We start from the raw sequence: 14110 nt of genomic DNA on the forward strand, positions 1-14110 counted from the left end.
ATAAAGCTTATACTTATCAACATTATAATGATAAATTCAGGCATATTGATGACTCCCAGCCCCGACAGCTGCACCGACAGCTGTTTCGGTGTCACCACCTTTCTCAAGGGTCAGCCATATTTGATTATGCCAGCAGAGGCCATATAAATACCCAAATACCTAATGGTGAAGCCACTCACCTGTGTACACACCTGACGCATGTCACCCAACCAACATCCGGACGCTCATCCCCGGACAACGGAACCCACGCAGTTTCCCCACAAGCAATGTGGTCTTCTGCGGAGTTCCGTCTCACCGGAAGTGACGCCCCGGCATCAGCTGGCTGTAAACAAATAACATATGCCGGGTAGTGACTCGCTCTCGGTCGCTATGGTGACAGGCAGCCGTCCACAAGACAGCTGCACTGAAACACAGCGTTAATGGCAAAGCAGTCACCCGACCTGTACATATTATACACACAGAAACATCACAAATAACCCTCTTAGAAAAAGACATACAATATACACAGATCCCCTTACGAAATACATAAAAACCCATATACGAAATATGAAAAATGTAAAAATCTTAATACCCAATATAAATCACCATCTACTGTGGCGATAGCTATAATCAGAATTATATAATCAATTCAAAGGGGCATATATCATATTAACATATCACAAACTTATTTCCTTTAGTGTGTGTATATATGAAATAATTATTTTGAAATATCTTAATTATAATGTCTATCGTCAATGTAAGCCCATACGTCATGAGAATGAATCATTTGAAGGACTATATATAAAAAAAATTATTTCTATTCATCTCTCAATTATAGTTAGCTCCCGCGGTTCCACTCAATGCATCATAAAAATGATGAAAAAGTAAATTCCTCGTTCAGTCCAGAGGGAGACATAGAATTCAATCTATATATCCATTCACATTCACGTTGTAAGAGCAGTTTGTGGCTGTCACCACCCCTTCTTAGCGGGAGTATGTGGTCTATCGGCATAAAAATAGAGTCCTTCATACTGTGACCATGGCCATTGAAATGCCTAGCTACAGCAGGTGTGCTGGTATCAAATCAATTTAATTGATCAATGGAGTACAATGCGCTCTTTGACCATACGTATGGTCTTACCCCCATATATATTCTTACACGGACAAATAAATATACCACATATTTTGATTTGCAAGTCATGCGGTGTCGGAGCTGGTAAATTATGCCTGTAGTGGGATGACGAAAAAAAATTTCTCCCATTTGCAAATAATGACAGTTGATGCTGTGAGGATACCGGGTGTCCTGGGTATCCTGGGGTTCAGGGATCACACAGTGGAGCAGGTTATAATGAAGGAATGATGAACTTTATTCATGGAGACACAGAAATCCAGCAAACAGTAAGCAGGGTTATATCATTACAGTCCACTCAGAGTTCAGCAAAGTCCTTTAGAGCTGCTGTATGTCTCTTCCCTACCTGGCCATCTGTAACAGGGCACACAGAGCTGCTATATATATCTTAAGACACTGAGAGGGGACAACACCCCAACCTTCAGAGTCACTGTCCTCACACACTCTCCCACAATTCCCCTTCCTGCACCACCTTACTTCCCTCTCTCTCTCTCATTGGTGGGCTCAGGTGTCAGTCTTTGCAGAGAGGAAGGAGGAGGGCTTTGTAACAGGAACACTCCATTGCTGTCTGCTGCTGGCAAACTTCCTGTATGAGACATGCAGACTGAGGGCTTCAATTTAAGAACACAGAACTGGGTCATAACTCTTTTCAACATGCAGGCAAGTCCTAGAAGTCCTTTTCCCTTGTCTCCTCACATACCTCCCCCTTCTTAAATCGAGGAGAGACATGGTCCCAATGTTGGAGTCCTGACTGTCGACTCGGCCCAAGGGTCTGCGAAGCTTGATATTTGTTTCCTCACATCTGGATAGCCCATCAGCATTGTGATGTTCTCGTCCCTTTTTGTGAGAAATGGAAAAGTTGAAACTTTGTAACGCCAGACTCCACCTCAACAACCTCCCATTTTCCCCCAAGATTCTATTTAGCCAATACAACGGGTTATGGTCAGTGACAACAGTAAATTATTTCCCATAAAGATATGGTTGTAGCTTCTTTAAGGACCAGACTATGGCTAGACATTCTTTTTCGATAGTGGTGTAGGCTCTCTCTCGGTCAGCTAGTTTACGGGATAGATAGACAATTGGATGTTCCCTACCGTCTTCTCCCACTTGACTCAACACTGCCCCAAGTCCACACCCTGATGCGTCTGTCTGCACAATAAACTTTCTGTTGTAGTCAGGGGCAGCCAACACTGGGGCTCGAGTCAGCAAGTCTTTTAAGGTGTTGAAAGCTTGCTCACATTCAACAGTCCATTCAATATTTCGAGCATATCTCTTTTTGGTCAAGTCCGTCAGAGCCTTGACCACGGTGCTGTAATGTGGTATAAATTTTCTGTAATAGCCAGCGACTCCAAGGAACACCCGCATTTGTTTCTGGTTGATAGGTTGGGGCCAATTGGCAATAGCCTCCACCTTTGCCGGATCGAAATCGAGATTTAGACCATTAGGTACTAAGGTGTCCAAGTTAAAAATCCATCTCATTTCATTAGTGGCAAGATGCTTTTCTATATTTTTTGATCTCCAACTGGATACCTAAAAAGCTTTTAATATGGTTTTCATTTTTATTATGTACAACAGAAAAATTATCTGAAAAAGAATGGGTATTTAACCCTTTTCTTATATTCTAAACATGTTCAGCCAAGCGTGTTTTTAAGTTTCTTGTTATTCTCCCTATATAAAATAAACCACATGTACATTCCAGTAGATACACTACATTCCTGGAATGACATGTGATAAAATCGTTTATTTTATATGATTTTCCTATTACTTCAAAATGTACAATTTTTCTTTTTCCGATATTTTTTGAGGCAGTTGTTTTGCACATTAGGCAAGTGCCACATCTGTGGAAACCTAAATTTCTCTCACTATGTGGCTTGGTTTCTACAAGGGTTACTTCTAATGAGTTTATCCTTCAGAGAGGGAGCCTTTCTATATATATGAGGGTTTTTGCGGTAATACATCGCCTAGAACGGAATTATTCTTAAAGATTTTCCAATTTTGTTGTGTAAGTTTTTCTACTTGCTATATTGGGTAATAAATGCCCACTCATGGCTCTTTTTGTATTATTATGTTGTTTCTTTTTCTCTTGTAATAAATCCTCTTTCTTGATTTCTTTTATTTTTTCTTGTGCATTTGTGATTAAAGAATCAGAGTACCCTCTGGCCTTAAATCTTTGACTCATTTCGTTTAATTGCAAACTTAAAGTGCTTTCATTAGTGCACTTTCTTTTTAATCATTTAAACTGACCAAGTGGTATATTCTCTAACCACTTTACATGATGTTCGCTTGTAGTGGTAATATACGAATTAGAGTCAGTAGCTTTTTTGTGTATTTTTGTGCAAATAATGCCATTTTCAATATAAATTACTAAATCTAGAAAAACTACTTCAGCTTGACCGATATTAAAAATCAAATTTATATTAAAAGAATTATTATTTAAGACATCACAAAAATTGGTTAAAAGGGTAGATTCGCCACTCCAAATAAAATAATAATAATAAAAAAATATATATATATATATATATATAAACCGCTACCAGGTTTGCCCCTTCCCCTTTTACAGGGTTAATGTTGATTCTTTCCCAATATGCCATAAAAAGATTTGCGTAACTTGGGACAAACCTTGTACCCATGGTGGTGCCTAAAATTTGTAAATAAAAGGTACCATTAAAATAGAAATAATTATTATTTAAAATAAATGAGATTGCTTCTAGAATAAAATCTTTCAAATCTTCTTGGTAAGTACTTTGTTTTAAAAAGTATTTTACAGCTTGTAAGCCCCTTTTTTCTTCAATAATGGTATCAAAATCAATGATTATTATTTATAACCCTTAGTTGTATTGACAAATGCCTATTTAAAAGACACTGGTGATATATTAAGGAAATTGAATCAGGTGAATTGGGATAATTATTTTTTGGTGACTGCAGATGTAATCACCCTGTATACTATTATTGAAGAAAAAAGGGGCTTACAAGCTGACCACCTCAGATGCCTGGGTAGAAAGTGGTTTTACATGGATACCCCCTCTTATTCCTGAGGTGGCCCCCCACCAGTTCTTTTGCACAGGACCTCCATTGGGTCCAAGCAAATCCCTACTCCAGAAGGCCATTCAGACCTTACTGCTTTTGGGGGTAATAATTCTGGTCCCTTCACAGCGAGGGAAGGGCTATTCTACCCTTTTCTTGGTTTAGAAACCCAATGAGTCTCATCCTCGACCTTAAGTCTCTGAACAAGTTTATCACGGTAGGCGGCGAAAGCAGATGCACACTCTTGGTACTCAGAACATTAAGTATCACAATATATAATAAACTGTCACTAAACATGGTTTTAAATTGAGGTTCTTAGTACATATTTGGCCAAAGATGTTTGCCCAACTACTGCATCAAGGTGACCCTCATCAGGTGGGTCCCTAACATCTCTAATACTGACACATTGTATAAATTTATCTAGGAATTACCTGTAATAACGCTCATTACATGTGTGTAATGCAATGCTCAGGACCCATACAAATTAAAATCACCTGGGACAGGCAGGAGTGCGAGCACCAACAAGTGTACCTTAAATACACATACAGAAAGAAAGAAAAGGGGGGTTGGGCTGCACATCCTAATTTAAACAAGTTTATCACGGTGCCCAGGTTTCGTATGAAAACCCTATGCTCTATTGTCCTGGCTGTGGAGCCTGGAGACTTTACATAGAATTTGACGGCAGATAAGATCCATTTGGCCCATCTAGTCTGCCCCATTTTTAAACATATTGTCACCTGAACCCTTATTGATCCTTACTTCTTCTGAAGGATATCCTTATGTCTATCCCATGCATGTTTAAATTGCTCTACTGTCCTAGCCTCTACCACCTTTGATAGGCGGTTATTCCACTTGTCCACTACCCTTTCTGTGAAATTTTCCTCAAATTTTCCCTGAACCAACCACCCCCCAGTTTCAGAACATGTCCTCTTCTTCTAATACTTCTCTTCCTATGAAGAATGTCTACTCCCTTTACCTTGATAAAACCCTTTATATATTTGAATGTTTCTATTATGTCTTCGCTTTCCCTTCTCTGCTCCAAACTTTATGGTGTTTCTGTACATCAAGGATGCTTATCTACATGTACCAATACTGCCTTATCATCAGCAGTATCTCCAGTTTGCTGCCCTACAGCAACATTACCAATATCAAGCACTGCCTTTTGGGCTTTCTACAGGTTCTTGGTATATAACACACAGTATGGGGGTGAGCAGAGACATGCTATGGGGAATGATATAACACAGTATGGGGTGAGCAGAGACATTCTATGGGGAATGATATAACACAGTATGGGGGTGAGCAGAGACATGCTATGGGGAATGATATAACACAGTATGGGGGTGAGCAGAGACATGCTATGGGGAATGATATAACACAGTATGGGGGTGAGCAGAGACATGCTATGGGGAATGATATAACACAGTATGGGGGTGAGCAGAGACACGCTATGGGGAATGATATAACACAGTATGGGGGTGAGCAGAGACATGCTATGGGGAATAACATAACACAGTATGGGGGTGAGTAGAGACATGCTATGGGGAATGATATAACAGTATGGGGTGAGCAGAGACATGCTATGGAGAATGATATAACACAGTATAGGGGTGAGCAGAGACATGCTATGGGGAATTATATAACACACAGTATGGGGGTGAGCAGAGACATGCTATGGGGAATGATATAACACAGTATGGGGGTGAGCAGAGACATGCTATGGGGAATGATATAACAGTATGGGGGTGAGCAGAGACATGCTATGGGGAATGATATAACACAGTATGGGGTGAGCAGAGACATGCTATGGGGAATGATATAACACACAGTATGGGGGTGAGCAGAAACATGCTATGGGGAATGATATAACACAGTATAGGGGTGAGCAGAGACATGCTATTGGGAATGACATAACACAGTATGGGGGTGAGGAGAGACATGCTATGGGGAATGATATAACACAGTATGGGGTGAGCAGAGACATGCTATGGGGAATGATATAACACACAGTATGGGGTGAGCAGAGACATGCTATGGGGAATGATATAACACAGTATAGGGGTGAGCAGAGACATGCTATGGGGAATGATATAACACAGTATGGGGTGAGCAGAGACATGCTATGGAGAATGATATAACACAGTATAGGGGTGAGCAGAGACATGCTATGGGGAATGATATAACACACAGTATGGGGGTGAGCAGAGATGCTATGGGGAATGATATAACAGTAAAGGGGTGAGCAGAGACATGCTATGGGGAATGATATAACAGTATGGGGGTGAGCAGAGACATGCTATGGGGAATGATATAACACAGTATGGGGGTGAGCAGAGACATGTTATTAGGAATGATATAACACAGTATGGGGTGAGCAGAGACATGCTATGGAGAATGATATAACACAGTATAGGGGTGAGCAGAGACATGCTATGGGGAATGATATAACACACAGTATGGGGGTGAGCAGAGACATGCTAAGGGGAATGATATAACACAGTATAGGGGTGAGCAGAGACATGCTATGGGGAATGATATAACACAGTATGGGGTGAGCAGAGACATGCTATGGAGAATGATATAACACAGTATAGGGGTGAGCAGAGACATGCTATGGGGAATGATATAACACACAGTATGGGGGTGAGCAGAGACATGCTATGGGGAATGATATAACACAGTATAGGGGTGAGCAGAGACATGCTATGGAGAATGATATAACAGTATAGGGGTGAGCAGAGACATGCTATGGGGAATGATATAACAGTATGGGGGTGAGCAGAGACATGCTATGGGGAATGATATAACACAGTATGGGGGTGAGCAGAGACGTTATTAGGAATGATATAACACAGTATGGGGTGAGCAGAGACATTCTATGGGGAATGATATAACACAATATGGGGGTGAGCAGAGACATGCTATGGGGAATGATATAACACAGTATGGGGGTGAGCAGAGACATGCTATGGGGAATGATATAACACAGTATAGGGGTGAGCAGAGACATACTATGGGGAATGATATAACAGTATAGGGGTGAGCAGAGACATGCTATGGGGAATGATATAACACAGTATAGGGGTGAGCAGAGAGATGCTATGGGGAATGATATAACACAGTATGGGGTGAGCAGAGACATGCTATGGAGAATGATATAACACAGTATAGGGGTGAGCAGAGACATGCTATGGGGAATGATATAACACACAGTATGGGGGTGAGCAGAGACATGTTATTAGGAATGATATAACACAGTATGGGGTGAGCAGAGACATTCTATGGGGAATGATATAACACAGTATGGGGGCGAGCAGAGACATGCTATGGGGAATGATATAACACAGTATGGGGGTGAGCAGAGACATGCTATGGGGAATGATATAACACAGTATAGGGGTGAGCAGAGACATGCTATGGGGAATGATATAACAGTATAGGGGTGAGCAGAGACATGCTATGGGGAATGATATAACACACAGTATAGGGGTGAGCAGAGACATGCTATGGGGAATGATATAACACAGTATGGGGGTGAGCAGAGACATGCTATGGGGAATGATATAACAGTATGGGGTGAGAAGAGACACGCTATGGGGAATGATATAACACAGTATGGGGGTGATCAGAGACATGCTATGGGGAATGATATAACGCAGTATGGGGGTGAGCAGAGACATGCTATGGGGAATGATATAACACAGTATGGGGTGGGCAGAGACATGCTATGGGGAATGATATAACACAGTATGGGGTGAGCAGAGACATGCTATGGGGAATGATATAACACAGTATGGGAGTGAGCAGAGACATGCTATGGGGAATGATATAACACAGTATGGGGGTGGGTGAGCAGAGACATGCTATGGGGAATGATATAACACAGTATAGGGGTGAGCAGAGACATGCTATGGGGAATGATATAACACAGTATAGGGGTGAGCAGAGACATGCTATGGGGAATGATATAACACAGTATAGGGATGAGCAGAGACATGTTATTAGGAATGATATAACACAGTATGGGGTGAGCAGAGACATGCTATGGAGAATGATATAACACAGTATAGGGGTGAGCAGAGACATGCTATGGGGAATGATATAACACAGTATGGGAGTGAGCAGAGACATGCTATGGGGAATGATATAACACAGTATGGGGGTGAGCAGAGACATGCTATGGGGAATGATATAACACAGTATGGGGGTGAGCAGAGACATGCTATGGAGAATGATATAACACAGTATAGGGGTGAGCAGAGACATGCTATGGGGAATGATATAACACACAGTATGGGGGTGAGCAGAGACATGCTATGGGGAATGATATATCACAGTATGGGGGTGAGCAGAGACATGCTATGGGGAATGATATAACACACAGTATGGGGTGAGCAGAGACATGCTATGGGGAATGATATAACACACAGTATGGGGTGAGCAGATACATGCTATGGGGAATGATATAACACACAGTATGGGGTGAGCAGAGACATGCTATGGGGAATGATATACCACAGTATAGGGGTGAGCAGAGACATGCTATGGGGAATGATATAACACAGTATGGGGTGAGCAGAGACATGCTATGGAGAATGATATAACACAGTATAGGGGTGAGCAGAGACATGCTATGGGGAATGATATAACACACAGTATGGGGGTGAGCAGAGACATGCTATGGGGAATGATATAACACAGTATAGGGGTGAGCAGAGACATGCTATGGGGAATGATATAACACAGTATGGGGGTGAGCAGAGACATGCTATGGGGAATGATATAACACAGTATAGGGGTGAGCAGAGACATGCTATGGGGAATGATATAACACAGTATGGGGGTGAGCAGAGACATGTTATTAGGAATGATATAACACAGTATGGGGTGAGCAGAGACATGCTATGGAGAATGATATAACACAGTATAGGGGTGAGCAGAGACATGCTATGGGGAATGATATAACACACAGTATGGGGGTGAGCAGAGACATGCTATGGGGAATGATATAACACAGTATAGGGGTGAGCAGAGACATGCTATGGGGAATGATATAACACAGTATGGAGTGAGCAGAGACATACTATGGAGAATGATATAACACAGTATAGGGGTGTGCAGAGACATGCTATGGGGAATGATATAACACACAGTATGGGGGTGAGCAGAGACATGCTATGGGGAATGATATAACACAGTATAGGGGTGAGCAGAGACATGCTATGGAGAATGATATAACAGTATAGGGGTGAGCAGAGACATGCTATGGGGAATGATATAACACAGTATGGGGGTGAGCAGAGACATGCTATGGGGAATGATATAACACAGTATGGGGGTGAGCAGAGACATGTTATTAGGAATGATATAACACAGTGTGGGGTGAGCAGAGACATTCTATGGGGAATGATATAACACAGTATGGGGGTGAGCAGAGACATGCTATGGGGAATGATATAACACAGTATGGGGGTGAGCAGAGACATGCTATGGGGAATGATATAACACAGTATAGGGGTGAGCAGAGACATGCTATGGGGAATGATATAACAGTATAGGGGTGAGCAGAGACATGCTATGGGGAATGATATAACACACAGTATAGGGGTAAGCAGAGACATGCTATGGGGAATGATATAACACAGTATGGGGGTGATCAGAGACATGCTATGGGGAATGATATAACAGTATGGGGTGAGAAGAGACACGCTATGGGGAATGATATAACACAGTATGGGGGTGATCAGAGACTTGCTATGGGGAATGATATAACACAGTATGGGGGTGAGCAGAGACATGCTATGGGGAATGATATAACACAGTATGGGGAATGATATAACACAGTATGGGGGTGAGCAGAGACATGCTATGGGGAATGATATAACACAGTATAGGGGTGAGCAGAGACATGCTATGGGGAATGATATAACACAGTATAGGGGTGAGCAGAGACATGCTATGGGGAATGATATAACACAGTATAGGGATGAGCAGAGACATGTTATTAGGAATGATATAACACAGTATGGGGTGAGCAGAGACATGCTATGGAGAATGATATAACACAGTATAGGGGTGAGCAGAGACATGCTATGGGGAATGATATAACACAGTATAGGGATGAGCAGAGACATGTTATTAGGAATGATATAACACAGTATGGGGTGAGCAGAGACATGCTATGGAGAATGATATAACACAGTATGGGAGTGAGCAGAGACATGCTATGGGGAATGATATAACACAGTATGGGGGTGAGCAGAGACATGCTATGGGGAATGATATAACACAGTATGGGGGTGAGCAGAGACATGCTATGGAGAATGATATAACACAGTATAGGGGTGAGCAGAGACATGCTATGGGGAATGATATAACACAGTATGGAGGTGAGCAGAGCCATGGTATGGGGAATGATATAACACAGTATGGGGTGAGCAGAGACATGCTATGGGGAATGATATAACACACAGTATGGGGTGAGCAGAGACATGCTATGGGGAATGATATAACACAGTATAGGGGTGAGCAGAGACATGCTATGGGGAATGACATAAAACAGTATGGGGGTGAGGAGAGACATGCTATGGGGAATGATATAACACACAGTATGTGGTGAGCAGAGACATGCTATGGGGAATGATATAACACACAGTATGGGGTGAGCAGAGACATGCTATGGGGAATGATATAACACAGTATAGGGGTGAGCAGAGACATGCTATGGGGAATGATATAACACAGTATGGGGTGAGCAGAGACATGCTATGGAGAATGATATAACACAGTATATGGGTGAGCAGAGACATGCTATGGGGAATGATATAACACACAGTATGGGGGTGAGCAGAGACATGCTATGGGGAATGATATAACACTGTATAGGGGTGAGCAGAGACATGCTATGGGGAATGATATAACACAGTATGGGGGTGAGCAGAGACATGCTATGGGGAATGATATAACACAGTATGGGGGTGAGCAGAGACATGTTATTAGGAATGATATAACACAGTATGGGGTGAGCAGAGACATGCTATGGAGAATGATATAACACAGTATAGGGGTGAGCAGAGACATGCTATGGGGAATGATATAACACACAGTATGGGGGTGAGCAGAGACATGCTATGGGGAATGATATAACACAGTATAGGGGTGAGCAGAGACATGCTATGGGGAATGATATAACACAGTATGGGGTGAGCAGAGACATGCTATGGAGAATGATATAACACAGTATAGGGGTGAGCAGAGACATGCTATGGGGAATGATATAACACACAGTATGGGGGTGAGCAGAGACATGCTATGGGGAATGATATAACACAGTATAGGGGTGAGCAGAGACATGCTATGGAGAATGATATAACACAGTATAGGGGTGAGCAGAGACATGCTATGGGGAATGATATAACACAGTATGGGGGTGAGCAGAGACATGCTATGGGGAATGATATAACACAGTATGGGGTTGAGCAGAGACATGTTATTAGGAATGATATAACACAGTATGGGGTGAGCAGAGACATTCTATGGGGAATGATATAACACAGTATGGGGGTGAGCAGAGACATGCTATGGGGAATGATATAACACAGTATGGGGGTGAGCAGAGACATGCTATGGGGAATGATATAACACAGTATAGGGGTGAGCAGAGACATGCTATGGGGAATGATATAACAGTATAGGGGTGAGCAGAGACATGCTATGGGGAATGATATAACACACAGTATAGGGGTGAGCAGAGACATGCTATGGGGAATGATATAACACAGTATGGGGGTGAGCAGAGACATGCTATGGGGAATGATATAACACAGTATAGGGGTGAGCAGAGACATGCTATGGGGAATGATATAACAGTATAGGGGTGAGCAGAGACATGCTATGGGGAATGATATAACACACAGTATAGGGGTGAGCAGAGACATGCTATGGGGAATGATATAACACAGTATGGGGGTGAGCAGAGACATGCTATGGGGAATGATATAACAGTATGGGGTGAGAAGAGACACGCTATGGGGAATGATATAACACAGTATGGGGGTGATCAGAGACATGCTATGGGGAATGATATAACACAGTATGGGGGTGAGCAGAGACATGCTATGGGGAATGATATAACACAGTATAGGGGTGAGCAGAGACATGCTATGGGGAATGATATAACACAGTATGGGGTGAGCAGAGACATGCTATGGGGAATGATATAACACAGTATGGGGTGAGCAGAGACATGCTATGGGGAATGATATAACACAGTATGGGAGTGAGCAGAGACATGCTATGGGGAATGATATAACACAGTATGGGGGTGAGCAGAGACATGCTATGGGGAATGATATAACACAGTATAGGGGTGAGCAGAGACATGCTATGGGGAATGATATAACACAGTATAGGGGTGAGCAGAGACATGCTATGGAGAATGATATAACACAGTATAGGGGTGAGCAGAGACATGCTATGGGGAATGATATAACACAGTATGGGAGTGAGCAGAGACATGCTATGGGGAATGATATAACACAGTATGGGGGCGAGCAGAGACATGCTATGGGGAATGATATAACACAGTATGGGGGTGAGCAGAGACATGCTATGAAGAATGATATAACACAGTATGGGGTGAGCAGAGACATGCTATGGGGAATGATATAACACAGTATGGGGGTGAGAAGAGACAAGCTATGGGGAATGATATAACAGTATGGGGGTGAGCAGAGACATGCTATGGGGAATGATATAACACAGTATGGGGGTGAGTAGAGACATGCTATGGGGAATGGTATAACACAGTATAGGGGTGAGCAGAGACATGCTATGGGGAATGACATAACACAGTATGGGGTGAGCAGAGACATGCTATGGGGAATGATATAACACACAGTATGGGGGTGAGCAGAGACATGCTATGGGGAATGATATAACACAGTATGGGAGTGAGCAGAGACATGCTATGGGGAATGATATAACACAGTATGGGGGTGAGCAGAGACATGCTATGGGAAATGATATAACACACAGTATGGGGTGAGCAGAGACATGCTATGGGGAATGATATAACACACAGTATGGGGGTGAGCAGAGACATGCTATGGGGAATGACATAACACAGTATAGGGGTGAGCAGAGACATGCTATGGGGAATGACATAACACAGTATGGGGGTGAGTAGAGACATGCTATGGGGAATGATATAACACACAGTATGGGGTGAGCAGAGACATGCTATGGGGAATGATATAACACACAGTATGGGGGTGAGCAGAGACATGCTATGGGGAATGATATAACACAGTATAGGGGTGAGCAGAGACATGCTATGGGGAATGATATAACACAGTATGGGGTGAGCAGAGACATGCTATGGAGAATGATATAACACAGTACAGGGGTGAGCAGAGACATGCTATGGGGAATGATATAACACACAGTATGGGGGTGAGCAGAGACATGCTATGGGGAATGATATAACACAGTATAGGGGTGAGCAGAGACATGCTATGGGGAATGATATAACAGTATGGGGGTGAGCAGAGACATGCTATGGAGAATGATATAACACAGTATAGGTTTGAGCAGAGACATGCTATGGGGAATGATATAACACAGTATGGGGGTGAGCAGAGACATGCTATGGGGAAAGATATAACACAGTATGGGGGTGAGCAGAGACATGTTATTAGGAATGATATAACACAGTATGGGGTGAGCAGAGACATGCTATGGGGAATGATATAACACAGTATAGGGGTGAGCAGAGACATGCTATGGGGAATGATATAACAGTATAGGGGTGAGCAGAGACATGCTATGGAGAATGATATAACACAGTATGGGGGTGAGCAGAGACATGCTATGGAGAATGATATAACACAGTATGGGGGTGAGCAGAGACATGCTATGGGGAATGATATAACACAGTATGGGGGTGAGCAGAGACATGCTATGGGGAATGATATAACACAG

Source organism: Taudactylus pleione, unplaced genomic scaffold (genome assembly GCF_031769625.1).
Source record: "Taudactylus pleione unplaced genomic scaffold, aTauple2 ptg001020l, whole genome shotgun sequence".
Classification (NCBI taxonomy): Eukaryota; Metazoa; Chordata; class Amphibia; order Anura; family Myobatrachidae; genus Taudactylus; species Taudactylus pleione.